The sequence below is a fragment of the Lissotriton helveticus genome, chromosome 11, assembly GCF_964261635.1.
Source record: "Lissotriton helveticus chromosome 11, aLisHel1.1, whole genome shotgun sequence".
In the NCBI taxonomy this organism is placed as follows: Eukaryota; Metazoa; Chordata; class Amphibia; order Caudata; family Salamandridae; genus Lissotriton; species Lissotriton helveticus.
This window is the reverse complement of record NC_136072.1, coordinates 989,623,173-989,647,318: the sequence shown is the minus strand read 5'-3', so window position 1 is coordinate 989,647,318 and position 24,146 is coordinate 989,623,173. Positions and strand designations below refer to the sequence as shown.

General features: G+C 46.5%; 1 long non-coding RNA gene across 3 annotated transcripts in view; it reads right to left on the bottom strand.

Moving 5' to 3' along the window:
- The window catches only part of LOC144792371 (uncharacterized), a 97,821-nt gene that overhangs the window by 66,030 nt on the left and 7,645 nt on the right, over window positions 1-24,146 (bottom strand). For 2 of the 3 annotated variants that reach the window (XR_013602547.1, XR_013602546.1), the window contains exons 5-7: window positions 7,039-7,122; window positions 6,837-6,929; window positions 6,579-6,677 (exon numbers count right to left, since the gene is read on the bottom strand). This is a non-coding gene — a long non-coding RNA (uncharacterized LOC144792371). Of the gene's footprint in view, window positions 1-6,187; window positions 6,290-6,578; window positions 6,678-6,836; window positions 6,930-7,038; window positions 7,123-24,146 lie in introns of those variants that run through there. The other variant, XR_013602545.1, reaches the window with a different exon arrangement.

The window sequence follows — 24,146 nt, the reverse complement described above, 5'->3', positions numbered from 1 at the left end:
AAAGAGAGTGTCTCCCTCTGTCTAAGTGCCCACTGTTCCGCAGGTGGTTTTCTGCAGGGACTATTCCAAGCTGCAGGTGAGGCTCCATGTCTGCTATAATTATGTCTAGGTCTGATCTAACGTCACCGGTCGGCATAGTGTCACCCCTCAGTACCGTAGGATTCTCGAGCACTGGCTACCAGTACCACAGTACGATGGATGCACCCCAAAGCTGCAGGACTGCTCACCAACTTGCAGGGCTGTGCTAATGTGGGTCAACTACTCCAGCCTATTAGCATCAGCCGCCCTACAGAGGTAGGGAGCCGTTCACACCCTAACCCCAGGACTGACTGCCCCCTGGCTGCCTCAAGTTCTCAGGTCAGCGCTTCCTGAAAGACCCCTGCACTCATCAGATGGTCGAGGCCGCCAGGGCCGGCTTTAGGCATGTGCAAAGTGTGCACCTGCACAGGGCCGCCAAACCCCAGGGGCCGCCACGAGGAATCGGATACATACATATTCGTGGTGGCCCCTGGCAGGGATTTGGCAGCCTCCCCGGCTTCCACTATTACTAACTTCCAAAGCCCTGAGTCACCCCTCCCCTCCCCTCTTTCACTGCCTGGCCTCTGGCTCCGCACCGACCTGTGTTGCTCGTTCCCGATTGGCATTCAGCGCGGCGCCGGGGTGTTTCAATCAATTAATGTCACCAAGGGCGGCGGTTGCGGCTGGCAGACGCCGGAAGCCAAGGATAGAGTAATCTGCGCACTGCAGACTCAACCTCCTCATACTGCTTCCCGTGTGCGTGTGGTGGCTTATGTCAGTCTGCATTTCTGGTGGTGGTGGTCGGACTAAGCTGAGCTGTCCTGCTTCAGAAACAAGGTAAAGTCTGAACGCACCTGCCGTCAGTTGCAGAGGCAGATCTGAATGTAGATTCTGCTGTAGTCACACAATGTGTCACTCTGACCCTGGGTGGGAGTAGTACTGTCCTTCCCGGCGCATGCCTGCCCTGGGTCTGATGGAAGGCCGAGGGAAGGCCACCCGCATAATAGATCATGTCCAATGCCTATGCCTTCCAGTGTTCATAGCGGCGCTATAGGGTGGTGTGTCAAATATTATACTGCAGCAGGTTACCGTCGAAGGCCTCAAACAGGCGTCGCTGTTTGAGAGCAGGAGACCGAAGGCCGGAGGGCTGTGATGTCGAGCGAGAGCAGGATGTACTGCTGGTTCATCATCTGGATGAAAAGATGGCGCGCTATTTTTATTTTACTGATTGTGTTTTAGCCCTGCTCTATCTCCATAAGACACGTATAACCAGGGGGTGCTATTTTTTTTTATAATGATAGTTGTTCGATTACAGGTTTATTTCAATACGGCACACCCTTAAACAACGCTATTAGAAAGTATACATTTATAAAGGCTATTCAATCTCCTAAAAATACACTTACTCTCAGTTAGCTGAAATAAAATAATAAAATAACATCACATGCCAGTAACATTATAGGAATCAATCACTCTGCAATAGTCTAACACCAGTAACGTAGTCCAGTTACAAAATGTTTTTGTATAGCGCTTCATATCTCTCGCGAGGAGCCAGGGCGAATTGCTTCTCGAGCACCACGCTAAACCGCGAGAGAGTGCTTGGTTGGAAGGGTGATGTTTTTGCAGTGGCTTTTCTGATCTCAGAAAGCCCTGGCATTCTTGTTTCTGCTGGTCCAATCTGGGTAGGGGATGTTGTTGGTTTGCTCAGGTTACAGGCTGTCTCAGTATAAGTATTCGGCACCTGCTCTCGTATCATTAATAATAGGGGCTTCAGGGGCTGGCCGCATGTTGTATGTGGGTGTGTGTGTGCAAGAGCTCATTTGTGTTCCTTTCCTTTGCATGCTTATTGTTGTATGTGTGTATGCGTGAACTGGGTGCTTGCTTGGTGTGTGCGTTCGTGTATGTTCAGTGCGTTTTTTAATTATATCTGTGCGTGTTGCGTGTTTGCTTTGAGCGCGTGCCCCTGTTTGTCCCGTGCGCGTTTGTGGCTATATATCTATAGGTGTCTGTGATATGTCCATGTTTTCTTGATGTGTTTGCGTTTGTGTAGGAGGGCGTGTGCGACAGAGAGAGTGTGTCTAGGTGAAAATGCAGCCCCATTGCCCCATGTGCAGGTCTGGAAGAACGTTTGTCTAACATTAAAATGTCCACGGACAAGCGGCTAACATCAATGTAGGAAGTGCCAATCGGCATCTTCCTGTTTAGTGTATATTTATGTTTCGATAGGTCGGACGAATAAAATCATTTCACCAGGTGCCTAATATGCAGAAAATCTATAAAGGACATCTTCCAAGTGAGTTCTCAAAGGCACTGCAGGACAGAGGGCTGCTGACCAATGAACTCGAAGTTAAATGTCGGGCAGACTGTGGCGACTTTCCCTATGAAGAGATGAAAACACATTACCGGCGTGTCACCCCAGTGCCTCGGTGCTCGCCGTGTTCCGTGCACTCCCACTCCATCTGACAGCCGGGCGCCCTGGAGCCCCCACTAGGACCTCTCAGAGAAGTATTATTCCAAGACCGCTTAGAGTTGGCCAATGTGGTGCATAATGGTGGTAATTTCTGAAGCTTTTCCTGGAACTGGCCTCATTCTTGTTTTTTACGTGGATCGTTTTTAAGCAGTGTGTTTTGACTTCACATTTGTTTGGGTTTGCAGAGATAAGATGCAAGGCTAGTTCTGTATCCTTATTTTGGAAATAATTTCAGATGGTCATTCATGATTTGTATCTCACTTCGCAAGGTGTTCCAGAGCTTTTCCACCTACACTAAGAATGTTTTTATCTCAAAAGATGTTTTCTTGTTGGATGGCATGATTACACAAGATGATAGTCTTGAGAGGAGTGTTCTACTCTGTTTATCTGTGGAATTTAGCCAGCACATACAACAGATGTTTCACTTAGATGGCTTTGTGGGAGATACCAATGCTTTCAAGGCACAATATCTTGCTACAAGTAGCTAGTGCATATTAGATCATGTCCAATGCCTTCCAGTGTTCATAGCGGCCGGCGCAATAATATAGGGTGGTGTGTCTTTCAAATATTATACAGCAACAGCTTAAAATGCGGGAGAGAAATCAATTATCGTATATGTGCAGGGTCTCTTCTAACAAAGTCGTCAAAGTTAAACTATGCCCAGAATATTATAAAGGTACTAATTTTAAGATTGCTACGTACTCCGCCCCACCCGGACCCCCTCTTCCGGGGCCCCCAACCTACGCTCCCTGCACAGGACCACCATGAGCCTAGAGCCGGCCCTGAGGCCGCCCTGGCATTCGGTTGATGCTCGTGTCAAACGCCGCACTACAGCTGATTACCACGGACTGGGGCGCCACATGTTGTATGCTGCGACTCTCTTGATACTGACCACTTTTCACAGGTCGAAATGTCACAATCTGTCCCCTGGGCTATTTGATCAACCTCATCAACAAACCCTTCGTGCCTATGCTGTAAGTATCCTGCCTTCGAGAACTGGGTGAAAATTATGCACAAAGTCACTTTTGTAAGTTGTGGGGTTTGAGCGACAATATATTTGCTATTACTTGTTTTAATGCAAAACCAAGGAACGTGTCATGAGCAATTTTCACCCAAAGAAATAAAACCCAATTGTCTCTCTACCGGCACTGTTAACTCTCGAGGGACCAGCCGCATCATTGACAGTCAAGAAAACTGATCTTTAAACTTAACAGAACCGCCCAAAAGTGAGTTTGAAACAGTGCAAAGAAAAGTGTAATCAGGAAATCAAAAAACTTACTATTGCACACTTCAGTGATTCACGATTCGAGGAGAGCGGGTTCTAGGTTTTGGGAGTAAACATGTTTTGATGGCAAACTCCACAAATGAATAACAATTGAAAGTTTAAAAGGCTTGTCGTCAGAAAGGTTCTGCTATGCTTCTCACTGCTGTGTGCCCCTTCTGATTCCAATAATAAAATTTTAAAACACCTGGTCAAATTAGCTGAATCATAGGTGGCAATTGTAGAAAAATTTGTTTATTCTACAGTCCTTGTTCACATGAAATTTTTTCTCTGAAAAAAGGACGACTGCGGTCCCTGTCCACAATACAAAATAACAGCACATTGAACTCACCCTTACTTCAGTAAGCCAATCCGAGCGTGCTTTACTACAGTTTGGACCTGCTGTGGTCGACGCAAGAGTGTGAGACTTGTTTCAAATAGTGATTTGCCTCAGTATTTCTTACAGTTATTTCCAAAATTGTGAGACGAACATAGGCACAAGAGGAGCCCTGTGGAAAAGTATAAAAAGATAAACAAGCCAACACCTTCCTTAGGAGGTCCAGTGAAAATACAGCAGGTTACTCTTCTTTAATTTGCTTTTTTCCCCTTTGAAAAAAAAATTGCTTGTACATATTTAAAATACTCGCTTTCCATAAGTCGCACCCCACCCGCAATGGCATGTGTTGTTAACAAAAAAAGATGTACTTCCATGTATTCTGTGATAGGTGGTAGCTGGTTTCAATGAATCCACTTATGGAAATTTGCAAGAGTTACAAGGAGATGCACTGCAGCTTTAAAAACATTTGAAAGCCAGTGCACATTGAGTTAAGACAAATTAATTACAAACTTTTTTTCATGTGTTGCGAAGATCACTGCTTCTGGCAGAGGTTCCCATCAGGGGCGTAGCTGGGGGAGGGGTTTGGGATGTTACACCCCCCTCTGATAAATGTATTGTCTGGTAATTAGTTGGGTACAGATGCTTTCAGTGGGGTAAGGTGAGGAGTCTGTCGAATTTCACAAGGAATATTTACGTACACACAGACAAAAACATACAGACTCTCTCCCTCTCTGTTTTGAAAGTCTTCAAAAGTGTTGGTTATTTGACCAAATATTATGTTTTCTCTCACTTAGTACCCCACCCATCAGTATTCTTCCCCCTTTCCACTGCCCCTAGAGCCCCTCTCATGCGCCCTTCCTGTCTGTAATGTACTTTAACATTTCATGCCAGAGTGATAGTTGGGAAATCTGAACGCCCCACTCACCCCCACCCCAATCTTAGTGAGCAAGCTGCGCCCCTGGTTCCTAATAAAAAAAAGGATGGTAGGGTACAGTAGCAGCCCATGTTTGGGACGAGTGACGGGAGAAGGTGAAGAGGCGTCATAGGGGGTCACAAGGGGGGGGGCAAAATAAAAAAATGTAAAAACTTACCATCAGCCGGCCGCGTCCCACGTCAGGCTCCTCTGCTCCACTGCTTCAGACAGGCACAGGCTCCCAGAATGCCCTGCGGCCCAGCCTGAAGCTGCTCTCACTTTTTTAGAAATGTACAGATAATTGTGCTGTCATCTGAATATGAATACAAGCGTATTATGAATCTGAATAAATCTTATTACGGTGATGTTTTGATTTCTTTGTAAAACTAATTTCCACTATAACCATTATTTTTGTACTGTACCTTTCCCGGGTCCGATGGATTTTCGGTTTCCCCCATTGTTTTATAAGGCTCTCAAATGAGAGAAGCTTCAGAATTGGCCAAGGCACCCTCGATTGGTACTCCAGGGCAGACTGGGAGTCTGTGCCAGCTCTCTCCATCCCGAGCAATGCAGCTGATGAGATGGCAAGCCAAACCATCATGCGCAGTGAAGGGAGTGCACTACTACTCCCCTCAGTGCCATCAACCCCCAGGACCCGCCCCCAGGACTTGACAGGAAAGGAGAAATAAAACAACATGAGTGTAATTTTTTTCACTTTCCTGATGGTTTTGTTTTGGGGGGGGGGGGGGGGAGGGGGGGGGGGGGGTAGGTTGACGCTCCTCCGCTATAGCGAAGGAACCAACGCTGGTAGGATAGATCATGTTATCCATGTCTCCTTATAACCTGCATGTGCCAGCTTTGAACCAGAAAAGTATGTGGATTTATACATACAAATGTGCTGTCTCCAGTTGTCGGAACTACTCACATAGGGCCCTTTCATTTCGCACATACTTTTTCCTCCTCTCGAAAATAGGTTAAATACCCTACTACTCAGAACTTGGCGATTAAGGGTCAACTAATGGGCCACTAGAGAGCAATTTAAAAGTTAATAGTGTTACGCTCTACCACCCTCAGAGGCACCACCCTACCTCCATGTGCATAATGAATGAAACAAATTTAGGAAGGAGCGTACTAATAACACACTTTTCATATAATAAATTCAAATCACAATAACAATTATTCCAGAGCGTCTTCTGTATTTGAATATTCAATTTATTTCTTTTGATAAGCCACGAAAGATCACAATGTATTCAACAGCGACGCGTTTTGTCCCGAGCAGGGAAGTCATCAGGGCTGTGAAAAAAGTACAAAACAGAAAAATCGCTCAAATAGTCATAATCAAGTAAAGTGCATAAGTAATCTAATACAAATTGAACTACTTAACGTGTCTACTACCGTTTAGCAGACTATGTATCTAATACATAATCCCTGATTAACAAATCTGCATCCTACTAAATCACAACAGATTACCACTACATATTTAACATTCTAAACACCGTGCAAGGTCTATAAAAATTCTACATTACATGGAGCTTAGTTTTTTTGAGGCAACAACATCACTCAACATGATTTAATGGCTCACCTTGAATAACTTTTATTTCGTCCAACCTTTGTATTGCACAGAAAATCCTGTCCTGATAAGATTATTCAGAAGGCAACCCAAAATTCAGATTTGTGGAATCTAAAGTGACAATAAATAAATTCAATATTTAATGCAAACTTATTGCACAATTTCTATTATGCTGGCCCCTAATTATAGTCTCCTCATGTCGCCCCTCTATGTCAAAATCATCAGTCTAAATTCCCAAAAGGATCTCACAACTCAGTTAGCTATATTTACCTATATAACCCTCTGTGAGTATTCCTTGTAATCCTCCAATATCACCGTGCCAATGCAAAATCAAAAACAACCTGATAATCCCTCAGTGGAGCGCTGAACAAAAACAGAAAAATAAACGCAATCCATAATTATCCAAAGACCACGAAACTATGTCTAAATTGCCCTGCAAGAGCTGTCCAAATCAACTGGTAAAGCTCCTCACCTTGTTCAATTTTATGGTGCGGACTCCTTTCTGGTTCCCCTCATATTCAAATATCTTTAGTGTCTCCATATCTTTATTCTTTTGCTAAAATAAAAAACCAACAGAGAGCGATCTATTACCCCAAAGCAACTCGTATAAGCTGTATTCCAAACGAAATTCTTCTATTCCGCTTCTTACCTTATGTATTTCTCTAAGTCGCATCCGCTTCTACATCTCCGCACTGAACCGTTGTGAAACCATCCCCTGTGTAGTTACCCTTTATACTGCGTTATACCAATCAGTGAATGCATTCAATCAACTTCGTGAATATCAAACACCTGTATATGTCTATAGGGTTCCTCTCTGGTCCGCCAGTCCTATTCCTTCCGTTGTAAACATCCCTGTTCCGCTATGCCCCATTAATTTCCTGTTAAATCATACTATCTTCTAATAGGCTAATACCCGGAAACTAACTACCTCATTGGTTCTCGATTATCCAATCTCGGCTTCTGAGTGCCGAGTAAAAGGCCGCTCAAAGCCAGCTTTCTGTTATGCACCCATCATGCTCCCGAAATACAAATGATAGCCCCAAAAACAATCTGTAACTTCTATTCTGCTTCTTGCCTTACGTATTTCTCTTAGTCGCCTACGCTTCTACAATTCCGCACTGTGCTGTCCAATATAAGACCATCCCCTGTGTAGTTACCATTTCTACCTTAATCTTAAAAATAAGAGTTTCCCAGAAAAAGAAAACGTTTTTTAAAGAAAATAAAAACTGAGAATCAAACAGTAATTACTTGTGTTGTGGAAAATTATATATTCGTGTCACAATTATGGTATAAAATGCTAATCATGATTCTTATGTAGGCCCTTTGGTCACTCTTTCAAAGTCTAATAGCACAGAAAGGAATTTTTCTTGTTTAATCTGTTACCATTTCTACTCCATATCAACAATCCGTGAAGTCAATCTACTTCATGAATATCAAGTACCTGTATATACAACTGGGGTTCCTCTCTGGTCCACCAGTCCCATTCCTTCCGTTGTAAACATCCCTGTTCCACTCTACCCTATTCATTTCCTGTTAATTCATACTGCCTTTTAATAGGCTCATACACGGGAACTAACTATCCCATTAGTTCCGACTTGACCAATATCGGCTTCTGCATGCCGAGTAAAGGCCGCTAAAAGACAACTTTCTTTATTGTACCCATCATACTCCTGGAATGTAAATAATAGTCCCGAAAACTATTTACAACTTCATTACCTAAATATATTCAAATTTAAGACTTCTGATACCAGAAAGTATTCTTATTAATATCAAAACCTGAAAGTTGCACACAATATGAACAGCGCTACACTTCCCGTTAATCTCTTGCTGCATATTGCGAAACTCCACCCGATTCTGAGTATGCTTGGAGAGGTTAACTCAAAAAATAATGTAGCTCCGAATCCTTATTAAGTCCCCGTCTCACTGATCTACACTTGCTAATCCACCTTGCCTCAGTATGCCTAATTTTTAGATCCCAATCCCCGCCTCTTACATTTTGAGACACCTTCTGAATTCCATGAAAACGAAAACTCTCGGGTATTATGCTCTGTTTCCATGGGTACAAAGAATGGTGACTTAATGTCACCTTTTATTACTGCACGTCTGTGCTCCTGGATCCTCATCTTTAATGGTCTTTTCGTGCTACCTATAGACACCTTAGTACAATCACAAATGATGGCGTAAACAACCCCTATACTGTTGCAGTTGATGAATTCCTTGATATCATAACATTGATTGTCCTTATATACAAACTTCTTAGTTTTATTGAGTCCCAGAGGACACACATTGCATGACCCACATACAAAAAAGCCTTTCGGCGGGGGTGGCAACCAATTTCCAGTACACTGGCCTTCTGCTTCAATATAATTTCTGGATAATTTATCCTTGATTGTTTGGCATTTCTTATAGGTAACCATGGGTTTGTCACCTATAACTCCAACCAACCCAGGTACCCCCTTCAATAAATTCCAATTTGTATTCAATGCTTTCCTGATTCGGTCTCCCTCGATAGAAAAATATCTTTTGTAACAACTTTTTGTATCATTTTCCTTTCTCTTTTTTTGAACCAGTGTCGATTCTCTACTAATACTTGACACCCTTCTCATTGCCTTCGAAAGATTTTTATTGGTATAACCTCTCCTGCTTAGCCTCTTCTCCAAATTCTCTAATTCCTCCTTGTAGTCTTGGTCCCGACTGCAGTTGCGTCGTACACGGACCATTTCCCCGAAGGGAATTCCTGAAATTACCGAAGCCGGGTGAAAACTGTCAGCCATATGGAATTAGTAGTTGTGACCTTTCTAAACAGCTTGCTAATAACTCTGTCATTCTCCACTACTAATGTCACATCTAGAAACTCTATTTGTTCAGAGCTATAATTCATAGTTAATTTCACATTAAAATCATTTGAATTCAGAAAGTCTAAGTAACTTTCTAATTCTAAAATTGTTCCTCTCCAAATTAGTAGAATATCATCAATAAACCTGGCCCAAAATAGGACCAGATCTGACCACTCTGCGGCGTTTCTGCACCAGGCATGCTCCCTCTCATACCAACCCATGAACAGGTTGGCATAAGAAGGAGCAAACCTGGAGCCCATCGCAGTCCCTCTCACCTGGTGGTACCATGTATCCTCAAATAAAAAATAATTGTTGTTGAGAATTAAGTTACTCATGTCAACTAGCATCTTGAAGTGGTGTCTTAAACTCGTACTTCGGCTATTCAAGAAATGAGTTAGTGCTTCCTGTCCTTTGTCATTGTTGATACAGGTATACAACCCTACTACATCCATTGTTACCAGTATCATTCCATCTTCCCATTGAAAGTCCTGCAATTTATTAAGGACATCAGTAGTGTCGCGTATATAGGAGGGCAAATTAATTACTAAAGGTTTCAAAAAACCATCCACGAACTCTGATAGATGCTCCGTTGCACTCCCAATACTGGAGATGATAGGTCTTCCCGGGGGATTCGTTTTGCTCTTGTGTACTTTTGGCAAAGTATACAAAAACGGAAAAGTGGGATGGATTACATTCAAATATTTGTATTCCATGTTGTCTATCAACCCTTCCTCCTTCCAAATATACAGTCTATCCGCAATACGTTGTGAAACTGCTTTCATAGGGTTAGAACTGATCTTAACATAACAGTTGGGGTCACTCAACTGTCCTCTGATCTCCTCAATATATTGAGTTTTGTTTAACAAAACTATGTTCCCCCCTTTGTCTGCCTCCTGGATTACTATAGAGGTGTCTTTCCTAAGATCTTGTATGGCTACTTTTTCTGAGTGGGATACGTTTTTTTTATAGTGTGTTGAAATTTCCTTCGACCCATGTCTTCTAATTTATACAATTCTTCCAGTGTTTTCTGTGAATAAATATCTATGGCTGCAAACGGGTTTCCCTGAAGGATACATTTAGATTTGGACTGTAGTCCACTAGTGCATGTATAATCTGTATCTATATTACATAGACTGGCCACATCATCTATGTCTAAATCCGCGTCATCCGATAAATGAATGTTTTCAAGTCTGCCGTTGTCATATCTGAATTTTTATTCTGGAATTTCTTTTGTACATTACCATCTAACATTGAGAAAAAGCTTTTTAGTTTCAAATTACGAACAAACCTAAACAAATCAATTTCAAGATCCACAAAATTACATTCATTTGTCGGACAATATGACAGTCCTTTCTTCAAAACTGACAATTCATGCACATTTAATTCCTTGTTGGACAGATTGATCACTTCTAATTCACCCCTCACAGCCATTCCCTGGTCTATTTCCTGATCTTGTCTTGGCTTCTTGTGCCCATCCTTGTACTTGTGGTGTTTCCTCCCCCTTCTAGTTCTACTGGGACCTTTCTCCGCCCCTTCTTGATCTGCTTTAACTCCTCGCAAAAAGAAGAGCTTTTTGTGGGGGCAATCCCTGTTGCCGATACTGTAGCTTCATCAATGGAAGAAATACTAGAACTGCTATAATTAGTGGTGCTGCTCAGTTCTCCAGCTGGTGCTTTCCCACCCAATTGTTGTGGCTTTGATTTAGCTAACTCATCGTAACCACGGGCAAAAGTAAATAGTCTCCCCTGATCGTAATCTCGTTCATCACGTTTAAGTTTACTTCGTTTTTTATCTTTAATTTGCAATTGATGACGAGTCATTACCTCTTTCAATATTGCATTGTTTTTCTCTGTTAAATCTGGTAGATTCGTGTCATTAATTTCTTTCTCAAGGTCAGCAATCTGTTGTCTCAACTACTCAACTTTCCTATCTGCGTTTTTTATAAGTATATCTATACTACTATTATAAAGGAAGAACTTTGCACCTTTGAGGCGGGTAAACTCGGGAACCACAGCGCCAATCCACACACCGATACATCATTGTAATCGTCAGGTTGTGCAGATGGACATAGGCTATATAAAGTATAAAAATATGCGTTATTTAAAAAATTTACATTTTAAAAAAAAGTAGTCCCTTGAAAGTAGCGCTGGCCGCATCCTGCGTGCTGACGTCAGGAGCGCGGGGAGGAGCGGCGTCCAGGAACGTGAGTGACCTGCAGTTGGGGTTCCAGAAGCGGCAGGCCCGGCTCGCTGGTTAACCACTCGTACGTGCCCCTGCCAGCATGTCCAAATTTCCACCAGCTGCTGCCTAAAAGCCACCTCATGCTTTCATTAACCCGGTGCGCTCCATCCCCAAATGCCGCCTCCCCTTCCCCACCCATTGCTCTCAGCCCTGATCCCAGCTGGGATACTCGCAGCTAATGATCCCTGATATGACTTCCCTCTTAAACAACAGTGAAACAAAGAGAGAGACCGGGAGAGAGGGAGAGAGGGGAGACGAGCAAGATCGACAGGGCTACTCTCAGCGACCGACTCAATCTCTCTGGATTTGCTACATTAGCAGGCAAGTTCGCGTCAGGTATCAGAGCAGCCGAGCTTTGATTGGAGAAATCTGTGCATTAGGATTATTAAAGAAGAATTTGTGCGCGAATGATGACACGGTCCGGAGCCCGGGTCTAAATTTAGAAGTTGCATAAAGTAAAAGCTAAAAAAAAAAAAAAAAAAAAAAAAAAAAAAAGAAGGTCTCCCGTGCCTCGCTCTCTGCCCACATCTGCCTTTTAAGGCGCCTTTTAAGGCGCACGTTTCCCGCCCCCCTGCAAAGGTGGCAGAAAGATAATCCCTCTGTGGCTCTGCTGGGATGTACAGGGAGGGTCAAGGACTTGCCAGCTGGATACCGCTGTGAATTATTTAGGGCGGTAACTGCAAACACAACAATGATGGACAGAATGTGGATCAATGTCACACATTCACCCCAGTCCAAAGATCTGGGCCCAAATCCATCGTTTTTCCACTCCAAACCACCCTGGGTTAGACAATGCCGATATGCAAATCAGCGCTGACCCTGTGCCCCATGGGAACAGTCCAGTCCGAACTACAAAAGCCATGTCCTTCCCAGAACGGAAACAAGCATCCGAGGACCTGCCCGGTTTCGAGGTAACACCTCTCTTCAGCCCGGCTAGCTTGATTCCAGTGGTGTGGAGTGCCTGGGACTCACGTCTGAGCATCAATCAATCAGGTCATTTATAGAGTGCACTACTCACCCGTAGGGTCTCAAGGCGCTGGGGTGGGGGGGGGTGCCGTTACTGCTCGAACAGCCAGGTCTTCAGCTTCTTCCTGAAGGAGAGGTGGTCTTGGGTCAGGCGCAGGTCGGTCGGGAGTGAGTTCCAGGTCTTGGCGGCCAGTTGGGAGAAGGACCTTCCTCCTGTTGTCGCTCTTCGGATGCGGGGGACGGCGGCGAGGGCGTGGCTGGTTGATCTGAGGAGGCGCTTGGGGGTGTAGAAGTTGATCCGGTTGTTGAGGTAGCTCGGGCCTTGGTCGTGTAGGGCTTTGTGCGCGTGGGTGAGGAGACGGAAGGTGATTCTCTTGTTGACCGGGAGCCAATGCAGATCTCTCAGGTGTCCGGAGAAGTGGCTGCGTCGGGGGATGTCGAGGATGAGTCTGGCCGAGGCGTTCTGGATCCGCTGGAGTCTCTTCTGGAGCTTGGCGGTGGTTCCGGCATAGAGGGCGTTGCCGTAGTCCAGTCGGCTGGTGACGAGGGCCTGGGTGACCGTCTTCCTCGTCTCGGTGGGGATCCACCGGAAGATCTTACGTAGCATGCGCAAGATGTTGAAGCAAGACGAGGAGACGGCGTTTACTTGTCTGGTCATGGAGAGGGAGGAGTCCAGGATGAAGCCCAGGTTGCGTGCGTGGTCCGTCGGTTTGGGTGCGGTGCCCAGGGCGGGGGGCCACCAGGAGTCGTCCCAGGCGGAGGGCGAGGAGCCCAGGATGAGGACCTCAGTCTTGTCCGAGTTCAGTTTCAAGCGGCTGGTCGTCATCCATTCGGCTACATCTCTCATCCCTTCGTGCAGGTTGGCTCTGGCGGTGGCGGGGTCGTTGGTCAGGGAGAGGATCAGCTGGGTGTCGTCGGCGTAGGAGATTATGTTGAGGTTGTGTTGGCGTGCGATGGCCGCGAGGGGGCTCATGTAGACGTTGAAGAGGGTGGGGCTCAGTGAGGATCCTTGAGGGACGCCGCAGATGACTTTGGTGGCCTCTGACTTGTACGGTGGTAGGCGGACTCTCTGTGTTCTTCCGTCGAGGAAGGAAGTAATCCATTCCAGTGCCTTGTCCTGGATTCCGATGTTGCCGAGGCGCTGTACTAGGGTGCGATGGCAGACAGTGTCGAAAGCCGCGGAGAGGTCCAGGAGGATGAGGGCCGCTGTTTCTCCGTTGTCCATCAGAGTTCGTATGTCATCGGTGGCAGCGATGAGGGCGGTCTCGGTGCTGTGGTTCGCTCGGAAGCCAGACTGTGAGGGGTCGAGGGATCCATTCGTCTCGAGGAAGGCGGCCAGCTGTTTGTTGACGGTCTTCTCGATGACTTTGGCCGGGAACGGGAGGAGCGAGATGGGACGGTAGTTCTTGAGGTCGGTGGGGTCTGCTGTGGGTTTCTTGAGAAGAGCGCTGAGTTCGGCGTGCTTCCAGCTCTCAGGGAAGGTGGCGGTGTCGAAGGAGGTGTTGATGTCCCGCAGGTGGGGTGCGATGACAGCGTCGGCCTTGTTGAAGACGTGGTGAGGGCAGGGGTCAGTCGGAGATCCGGAGTGGATGGAGTTCATTGTGCGGATGGTGTCTTCGGTGCTGATCGGAGTCCAGGTGCGGAGGGTGGTGGTGGGTGGCGTTGATGCGGTTGTGGCTTGCGTTGGTTGGTTGCTGAAGCTGTTGTGTATGTCCGCGATCTTGTTGTGGAAGTAGGACGCGAGGGAGTTGCAGAGGTCTTGCGACGGGGTGATGTCATTGTTTCCGGCGTTGGGGTTGGAGAGCTCTTTCACGATGTTGAAGAGTTCCTTGCAGTTGTGTGCGTTGTTGTCCAGCCGGTCTTTGTATGTATTTTTCTTGGTGGCGCGGATCAGTTGGTGGTGTTTCCGGGTGGCGAGCTTGAGGGTGGTCATGTTGTCCGTAGTTGGTTCCCTTCTCCAGACTTTCGAGGGCTCGACAGTTCTTCTTGGAGCTCTTGAGTTCGTCGGTGAACCATGGTGTTTTTCTGCTGCAGGGTCTGTTGGGTGGGGTTCTCAGAGGAGCGAGTTCGTCCGCGCAGTTGTTGATCCACTTCGTGAGGTTGTCGGCGGCCTGGCTGGGGTTCGCTGAGCTGGCGGGGGGGTGCTGGCTCAGGGAAGCGGTGAGCTGGTCGGCTGTGATCTTGTTCCAGCTTCTTCGGGCAACCTGTTGCTGGTGGTGGTGGATCGTCGTTCTTTTGAAGGTGAAGTGGACGCAGCTGTGGTCCGTCCAGTGGAGTCCTGTTGCGTGGCTGAAGGTGACGTCTTTGCTGGATGAGAAGACGGCGTCGAGTGTGTGTCCGGCGAGGTGGGTGGGGGTGGATACCAGCTGCTTGAGTCCGAGGTTGTCGAGGTTGTCGAGCAGGCTGATGGTGTTGCGGTCGCTGTTGTTCTCCAGGTGGAAGTTCAGGTCCCCCAGGAGGATGTAGTCGGCGGAGGGGAGGGCATGCGGGCTGACGAAGTCGGCGATGTCCTCGCTGAATCGTGTGCGTGGACCCGGGGGTCGGTAGATCAGGGTGCCTCTGAGGGTGGTCTTCGGGTTGGTGTGGATCTGGAAGTGCAGGTGTTCAGCGGTGGTTAGGGTGTCGTCGGTGTTGGTCGTGATGCGGATGGTGTCTCTGTGGATGATGGCAATGCCTCCTCCCGTCAGGTTGGCGGTGCGGTCCCTCCGGATGATCTTGTAGCCCTCCGGGATGGCGATGGCGATGTCTGGGGCTGAGGAGGCGTTCATCCAGGTCTCGGTGAGGAAGGCAACGTCAGGGGCGGTGGTGTCGAGGAGGTTCCAGAGTTCTACGGCGTGTCTGTGGACGGAGCGGGTGTTGAGCAGGATGCACTTGAGGTGGTTGCTGCTGATGTTCGGCTTGGCGAGTGCTGGTGCAGGATGAGTCCGGATGCAGGTGAACTTGCAGGCGTGGCAGCTGAAGGGTCCGTGGGTGTGCTTCGGGGCGGCTCGATGACATCCTGGGATGCGGCCGGTGTTGAGTGCGATGAGATCGGCGGCGTTGTAGGTTCGTCGGGTCGGCTTCCGTCGGTGGGGGCCAGGGGTCCTGGCGCTGGTCGCGATCCGGTCGCGGACGGGCGCAGACGGGCTTACCTTTGGCGCGCCTTCGGCGCACAATCGGCGCGCCCGCTGCGCGTTCGCACGGTCGCCATTTAAGGCGAAGTGCGCGGAGCAGCTGGGAGGCGGGAGCGGGGAGGGAACAGAAGGAAAAGGGGCGGGGTCGGCGGTGGTGGCGGGAAGCGGGGGGCGGCGAGGAAGGCGGCAAACAGGAAGGAGAACGGGCAGAAACTACAAAAAACAAGCACAAATGGGGTCAAAAACGCATAACACGGGCAAAAAATACGAAGAAAAACAAGCACAAATGATTGCAAAAACAGGACAGAGCAACCACAGCAGGGTCAGCCGGCAGCGAGGCAGGCAGCGAGGCAGAGGGCACAGCAAAGGGGCACACGCAGCAGCTGGTGGCCGTGCGGCGCGGGGGTGTCCCACAAGTGGGTCACCAGTACACTTAGAGCGGTAACTGCAAACACAACAATGATGGACAGAATGTGGATCAATGTCACACATTCACCCCAGTCCAAAGATCTGGGCCCAAATCCATCGTTTTTCCACTCCAAACCACCCTGGGTTAGACAATGCCGATATGCAAATCAGCGCTGACCCTGTGCCCCATGGGAACAGTCCAGTCCGAACTACAAAAGCCATGTCCTTCCCAGAACGGAAACAAGCATCCGAGGACCGGCCCGGTTTCGAGGTAACACCTCTCTTCAGCCCGGCTAGCTTGATTCCAGTGGTGTGGAGTGCCTGGGACTCACGTATGAGCATCCCCAGTACACTTAGAGCGGTAACTGCAAACACAACAATGATGGACAGAATGTGGATCAATGTCACACATTCACCCCAGTGCTGATTTGCATATCGCCATTGTCTAACCCAGGGTGGTGTGGAGTGGAAAAACGATGGATTTGGGCCCAGATCTTTGGACTGGGGTGAATGTGTGACATTGATCCACATTCTGTCCACACCACTGGAATCAAGCTAGCCGGGCTGAAGAGAGGTGTTACCTCGAAACCGGGCCGGTCCTCGGATACTTGTTTCCGTTCTGGGAAGGACATGGCTTTTGTAGTTCGGACTGGACTGTTCCCATGGGGCACAGGGTCAGCGCTGATTTGCATATCGCCATTGTCTAACCCAGGGTGGTGTGGAGTGGAAAAACGATGGATTTGGGCCCAGATCTTTGGACTGGGGTAAATGTGTGACATTGATCCACATTCTGTCCATCATTGTTGTGTTTGCAGTGAATTATTTAGGAGCATTCGCATTTAGATGCTAATGATAAATCTGCAGAATGCTTTTTACCCGTAAAAGGGATGCATCACTGGAAGCATGCAATTGTTTTTGTAGTTCTGAAAATTCTGGACTCGTGAAATAATTCTGGACTCGAGAATTAAACTTTGTCGTAGCATGACGATTTTTATATCAAAAGACCGAGAATGGCTAGTACACTATGTACAAGCATTTTCGTCATATTCGAGTGACGATTTCACCTCGAAATCGTCATTTTCGTCCTGAACCCTAGGCTTCCATTTTGTGTACGGCAGCCATTTTGTGAGTTGACCTCAACATAGGCAAGCGAATTAAGCCAAATTTGATTCCAAAGGACACGTACACCTTAATTGACTTTCCTGTGACCTGGGCAAGTTGGAACCATTGCCCCAGGCCGAACCTGTTTGGTCAGTTCCTCTCCCAGTGGCCGAACGAGATAGCATCAAGGCACAACATGCCATAAACCCTTTTCATCGCACACACACCCTGCCGAATCTTGCTCACACCTGTCCCTGCTCTTTTTCTCTCACTTGCTTTATGATGGGGGAGGTGCCCGTTTTTATTGGGGGTCCACCGATATCTGATGAGAATGTTGGGCCTTGCCGGGTAATTTGTTGTGGGCTGGACGAACTGTAATGTGGGCTTGTCATCATGACTCTGCTTTTCCTTTGTAGTGGAAACATTGAATAGTATACTAAAATTCGAAGAATGTTTGCCTAAAGCACAATATTTCGTATAAAAAGAGAAGCCTGACTTTGTAAATTGGAGCAGTCTCCTGAGAATATACATCCCGTGTTGTTGTTCTTCTAGGACCTGTTACTTGGTTGCAGCCAATAAATTCGATCTTTGACTTCACCTAGAAGACTCTGAATCAGGAAAGTACTCGAGGTCTTTGGGTGTACCCTGACACCGCTGGGTTACCGGTTCGGTACCGGTTCTGAAAAACCCAGTACCTCAGTTGGCGCCCCACGTGGGGCGATTCCAGCGGTACCGGTCCAGCCAGAGGTTCGTGAGGAGCTTTGTGTGAAAATTCTGGAGGAAGGCCGCCACTTCATCGACCCCTGCATGTCGACGTGGCCCGAAAGTCTTTGCTGCGAGGTTCCCCGCTTCCTGACGGCTACAAAGGACTGCTGCCCTGGCTATCGCCCTGATTTGGACCCTTGAAGTTTGGTAGACCGAAACGCTAAGACGAGTCTTCTGGTGATGTCATCGATATCTCAGTTAAGTATAAGTGGAGCGTCTCCCAGTCCTTAGTTGGTTTTAGTTTTGGGTATCCCCTTGGGATCACTTTATTTGGAACTTGCAAGTGCCAAAGCTGAAGGACTCGTGTATTCACGAGAAACATCGTAATCGATAATCCTTTGAAGTTTGGAGCTAGACTAGAGAGCGAAGATGCCTGGTCTTAGCAGACTTGGAAATTTGTTTTGTCTTGGTTGTAGTAATAGGGATTCCCGATTGGAGGACTCGTGTCCGGTTCCTCCGATTGGAACTCCAACATATGAATTATATGTGAAACATGGAGTAGGCCCCATCACATATAATGAAGTGTGGATCAAATACACCAGAAAAGATGGTGTTTTAAAATGGCCCCAATATGGTAGCTTTTACACCGAAATCCTAGATAACCTTGAAGTTAAACTTTTTAAGAAGAAAGCCCGGCCGGCGATGTTTGACTCTTTCCGCCTATGGCGTAAGGAGGCCAAACAGAAGGAAATTAAATTAGCGAAGAAAAGTAAGAGAGAAAGGGGTATTTCGATAATGCAAGCTGCTATGCAGTATAAAGACAATGAAGAAGAACAGATTAGTGAGCAGTTGCACAGGCAACGTAAAATGGTGATAGATAAATGCTATCCAGTTTTGCCGCCTCTTCAGCAAGATGCAGCAAAAGAGCTTGAAAAAGATCCGTTAATGGCACATTTGTTAAGTTCGCCACCCCCCTATGCGCAAAATGCTACAGCACCTCCGCAACCTTTAGTTGCGCAACCCGTGGTTGTATTGCCTCCACAGCACCCACCAGCTATTCTTCAGCTGGCTCCTGCTCCTCCGGTGCAGCCTCCTCAAGGGCCACCGGCTTTTACATCTGCTCTTCCTATACCTCCTACAACTTTGACTACTATATCGACTACCACTCCTGGTACTTCTCCTGACACTGCTTCTGCATCTGCCTTGTCTAACTCTGCTTTCCCTCTTGTCTTTTCATCGACTTCTCCTTCTGTTCGTCAGAGAGTGGCTAGCACTGTTACTAGTATTTAATATCCTTTCTTTGGAGCGGCAAGTCCGGCTCCTGTCTGAGCATAAACAGTTGCGTAGCCAACAGCCTGATTCTAGGGAGAAAGAAACGTTAAATCATTTGGCACATAGATGGGTGACTGACCCGACAACATATGATCTAGAATCTGTTATGGATGTCTTCCATCAGTGGGAAGCATCAAAGCAGAGATACGTTTTTGAGAAAATGTGTGTTTTTCTGTGTGAAGATTTAGAGGAAAATGATTTGGATTCTAATCCGCCCGAGTTGAGCCATGTACGGTTTGAGTTTTCAAAAGGCGCAATTGTGGGTTCAGATGTAAGGAAAGCAGTTGCGACGTTGTCACTTAGGACTGAAGGTGTTTCTAAGTCATTGTTTGAGTCTGATTCTTCTGGTAAAAAGAAGGGAAGACAATATCCAATGAGAGAAGTTCCTCCGGTATGGAAGGAAGCAATTCAGGCTGATGCCGCTCTTCATATTGACGCCGTTCCAGCACACTTTCAGCGTGAGTGGGTACATGTTCCTTGGAAGCGAGCTGACGTTTTGGCCCTTAAACAGACATTGCCTGATCCCCGTAAAAATCCTGCAGGGTATTACAAAGAGTTGTCACAGACCGCTGGGTCATGTATCATGAATTTAGCCGATATCGATATGTTATTTGGGAATGTTGTTCCACAGCCTTTATGGGGAAAGATTCGTCATGCAGATCATGATTAGGAGTTAGGTGACTCATGGGCTAATATTGCTGCTGCAGATGACCGACAAGTTGGTGGTGCTAAACCCGAGCCTTTAGTAGCAGACCTCCCTGGTAGGATTATTAATTACATGAAAACGATAATGCCTGCGATGCGTGTGAATTGGGACAAATTGTCTGCATGTAAGCAGAAGAAAGATGAAAAGGTCTCAGATTTCTTCACCAGGTTTGAAGAAACGTTTGTCGACCACAGTGGTCAAGATATGAGCACAGAAGGTGGTCAGCGACTGTTCGTCGATAAATTTGTGCACAATCTGCTTCCCGAGTTGTGTAAGAAATTGAAGGATTTAGAGAGTTCTTGGGCAGTTTCCTCTTCAGCACAGATATTGGCTACTGCACAGTACTACGAAAATCGAGACAAAGACAAGAAAGATAGAGCAGAAAAGAAAACTAAAGAGTTAAAAACGAAGGTTCTGTAACAGTAAGCATATCCGCCACGTGGTGGTGGTGGCCAGAATAATGGTGGTCAGAATAACTATCAGAGTAATTATCAGGAACCTCAACAGTTTCAAAGGCGTAGAGTATACTCAGCCACGTGTTCCTGTAGGTCCCAACCAGTGTTCGTATTGCAAGGAAGAGGGTCATTTTAAGTATAGTTGCCCTATTCTGTTACAGCGCGCGAATGGCGTTTCAAACACAAGAGGTAGAGGTGTTCAGCAAGCGCCTAGAGGTAGAGGACGTGGAAACGTCCCCCAGAACGCACGTCCCCTTCCACCTCAAAATTCTATGAATAGTTTTGATCAGCAGAATAACACGTCTGGTAGGACAGCTCAGTACTATGCTGATGATTTCTATGCAGAAGATGAGAATATGGAAGGTAATGATTGCTAGGACAGCCATAGACAAAGAGAGGGAGTTGTTTCAGTTCCAGTAGAGTGGACCATACGTTGAGGTGATTACATCAGGTGTGTCAGAACCTTTTCTGTTGGATACTGGTGCTACAAAGAGTTCTATTGAGTTCTATTGTGCACTCCAAACTCCCTGGCGCACCTTTGTCTGGCGAAACGAATGTTTCTGTAGGTTTTTCTGGCGCCCCGGTTAGAAATCAGATTTCTGACCCTTTGTCTCTTTCTGTTGGTCCTTGTGAATTAGAAGCACCCCTTATTCTGACAACAGGTTGTGGTGAAAACTTGTTAGGATTGGATCTGTTAAAAAGATTGTATGCGACTTTGTACTGTTCTCCTTCAGGAGTACAACTTACTTTAGGCAAGAAAGTGGTTTCCCCAATGTATTTTTCAAGGGACAAGCTTCCAACAGAATTGTCGTTTCTTCCTGATATTCTTTGGGCTACTGATCCTAATGATGTGGGCCTATTGGAAATACCACCATATGTTGTAACATTGAAAGCCAATGTTAAAATGCCACGAATTCCCCAATACAAAATCTCTAGTGAAGGTGAAAAAGCTTTGCTAGCGATCGTTTACGATCCAATTGAAAAATATGTGATTGAAGAGACAAGAGGCAACGTTTGCAATAGCCCTGTTCTGCCTGTTTTGAAACGAACTGACCCTTCCCAGCCACCTGTTTACAGATTTGTGATTGATCTTAGAGAGGTGAATAAAATAGTTGTGCCACAATTTCCGGTTGTTCCTGATATCACTGCCCTATTGACTATGATTCCAGCTTCTGCCACCTGGTTTTCGGTGATTGACTTGAAGAATGCTTTCTTCAGCATCCCGATTGCTGAGGAGAGCAGGGATATTTTTGGCTTCAGTTTAGGAGGATGAAGCTTCCGCTTTAAAAGAGCTCCCCAGGGCTACTGTGAAAGTCCATCAATATATAGTCAAGCTTTAAAGACACAGCTTGATACGATTGTTTTACCTGAAGGTGCTACTCTTGTACAGTATGTTGATGATTTGCTTATTGCTGCAGATACTGAGGAAATCTGTAAAAAAGCCACGTTGTCATTGTTGCGTCATCTGTGTGATTTGCATCACAAGGTGTCACTTTCCAAATTGCAATATTGTCGACAAGAAGTGACCTACTTAGGTCATCTCTTATCGAAGGAGGGAAGGAAACTGACCCCAGAGAGAATTCAGGCAATAGCGAAATTGAGTGTGCCAAGAACACAGAGAGAAGTGCGTGCTTTCTTGGGTATTACATCATATTGCAGACAGTGGATACCGAATTTTTCGTTATTGGCCAAACCTTTGGTGGCATTAACGTGTAAAGATACACCCAATCCCGTTCCTTGGTCTGAAGAGTGTCAGAAAAGTTTTTCTGAATTGCGCACAGCATTATGTTCGGCTCCTGTGTTAGGTACCCCCAACTACAGTAAGCCCTTTACATTGTATGTTCACGAGAAAGAAGGTTGTGCATTGTCAGTGCTGACACAGTTGTTTGGAGAGAAACAGCATCCATGTGCATATTTTTCGTCGACTTTGGATCCGGTAGCTAAAGCATTGCCAAGTTGTTTAAGAGCAACAGCGGCAGCAGCTGTTTCTATTCGACAGTCTGCTGGTCTAGTAATGAATAACATGCTAGTCGTGATGGTCCCACATGCAGTAGACACGTTGTTAAACAGAACCAAGACACAGCACTTAACTAGTGCTCGATTGTCAGGTTACGAATTAACATTGTTAGCGAGTCATGTGCATATAAAAAGATGCAACACTCTAAACCCAGCTACGTTGTTGCCAATTGTAGAGGAATTAGACGCTTCAGAACAGCATGATTGTTTTCTTAGAACAGAAGAAGAAAGGAAAGGGAGAATAGATCTTAGGGACACTCCTCTTGCTGAATGTGATGGTACATTGTGGGTGGATGGTTCATGTTTCAAGCTCCCGAATGGTGATACGACTGCAGCAAATGCTGTCACGACTTTGCATACAATTGTTAAAGCTGCATGTATCCCACATAATTCAGCTCAAGCAGCAGAATTGATTGCACTTACAAGAGCATGTGTGTTGTCGAAAGGAATGAAAGTGACCATCTACACCGACAGCCAGTATGCGTTTGGAGTGGCTCACAGTTTTGGACGATTGTGGAAAGAACGTGGGTTCCTGACTTCGCATGGAGCTAAGATTCAGCATGGTCAGTTGGTGAATGAGCTTCTAGAATCACTGACCTTGCCTCTGCAAGTGGCGATTGTGAAATGTAGTGCTCACAAGAAGGTGACTGATGATGTTGGTCGTGGAAATGCATTTGCTGACGAAATCGCGAAAGAAACTGCAAGGAATGTGATGAGCCGAATGTATGTTGCAGGCCCTGCAAGATGGGTTGGTGATGTTGGAATGTGTGAAGACACGATAGAGAGTGTGAAGTCTATTCAAGCTGAGGCTACAGAGAAAGAGTTGAGCATGTGGAGAGAAAGTACGGGTAGAATGGATGCAAATGGTTGTTGGATTGAATTGTCAGAGCATCAGAGATGGTTGCTACCCGATGCGTACGTGCTTGCAGTGGTTACAATGGCTCATGGAATGGCTCACATCAGCGTGAAAGGGATTTGCAAGTTGTTGGCTCCAGTATGGCAAAATGCAGGAATTCCTAAGTGTGCAGAGAATGTGGTCAAGAATTGCATGGTGTGTCTGAAACACAATCCTGGTAGGGGAACCCCAACTCCAGCTGGTCATTTTGCGCCTCCCACGGTGCCTTCTCAAGATGGGTAGAAGCATATCCCCTAATGGACAATACTGCCTTATCCACAGCGAAAGCCCTTGTGAAAGAGTTCTTCCCTAGATTTGGAATGCCTAGAATGGTCTGGAGTGACAATGGGAGTGAATTTGTGGGTCTTGTGATGAAGAAAGTATGTGAAGGGCTAGGCATTCAGCAGAAGTTCCACGCTGCAAATCACCCCCAATCAGCTGGACTAGTAGAATGTTACAATGGCACGCTTAAGTTAAAATTGGCCAAAATTCAAGCGAGCACAGGTCTTAAATGGCCTGATGCTCTCCTATCAACCAGAATGACTGTGCATTCGCGAGTGGGACTTAGTCCATATGAAATAGTTTTTGGCCGCCCGGCCAACATATGGGGAGTGCCAAGGCCCACAAAGTTCAGTGAAATCGAACACCCTGTTTTGCTTGATTATCTGTACGAATTGACGGCTAAATTGCGTGTTTTGCATCAACAGGTCCATGACACCCTGCCTCCGGTCTCTGAAACTCCGGGTCACCCCATCGACCCTGGATCCTGGGTTCTCGTGAAAAATTTCCAGCGAACCAAGAACGA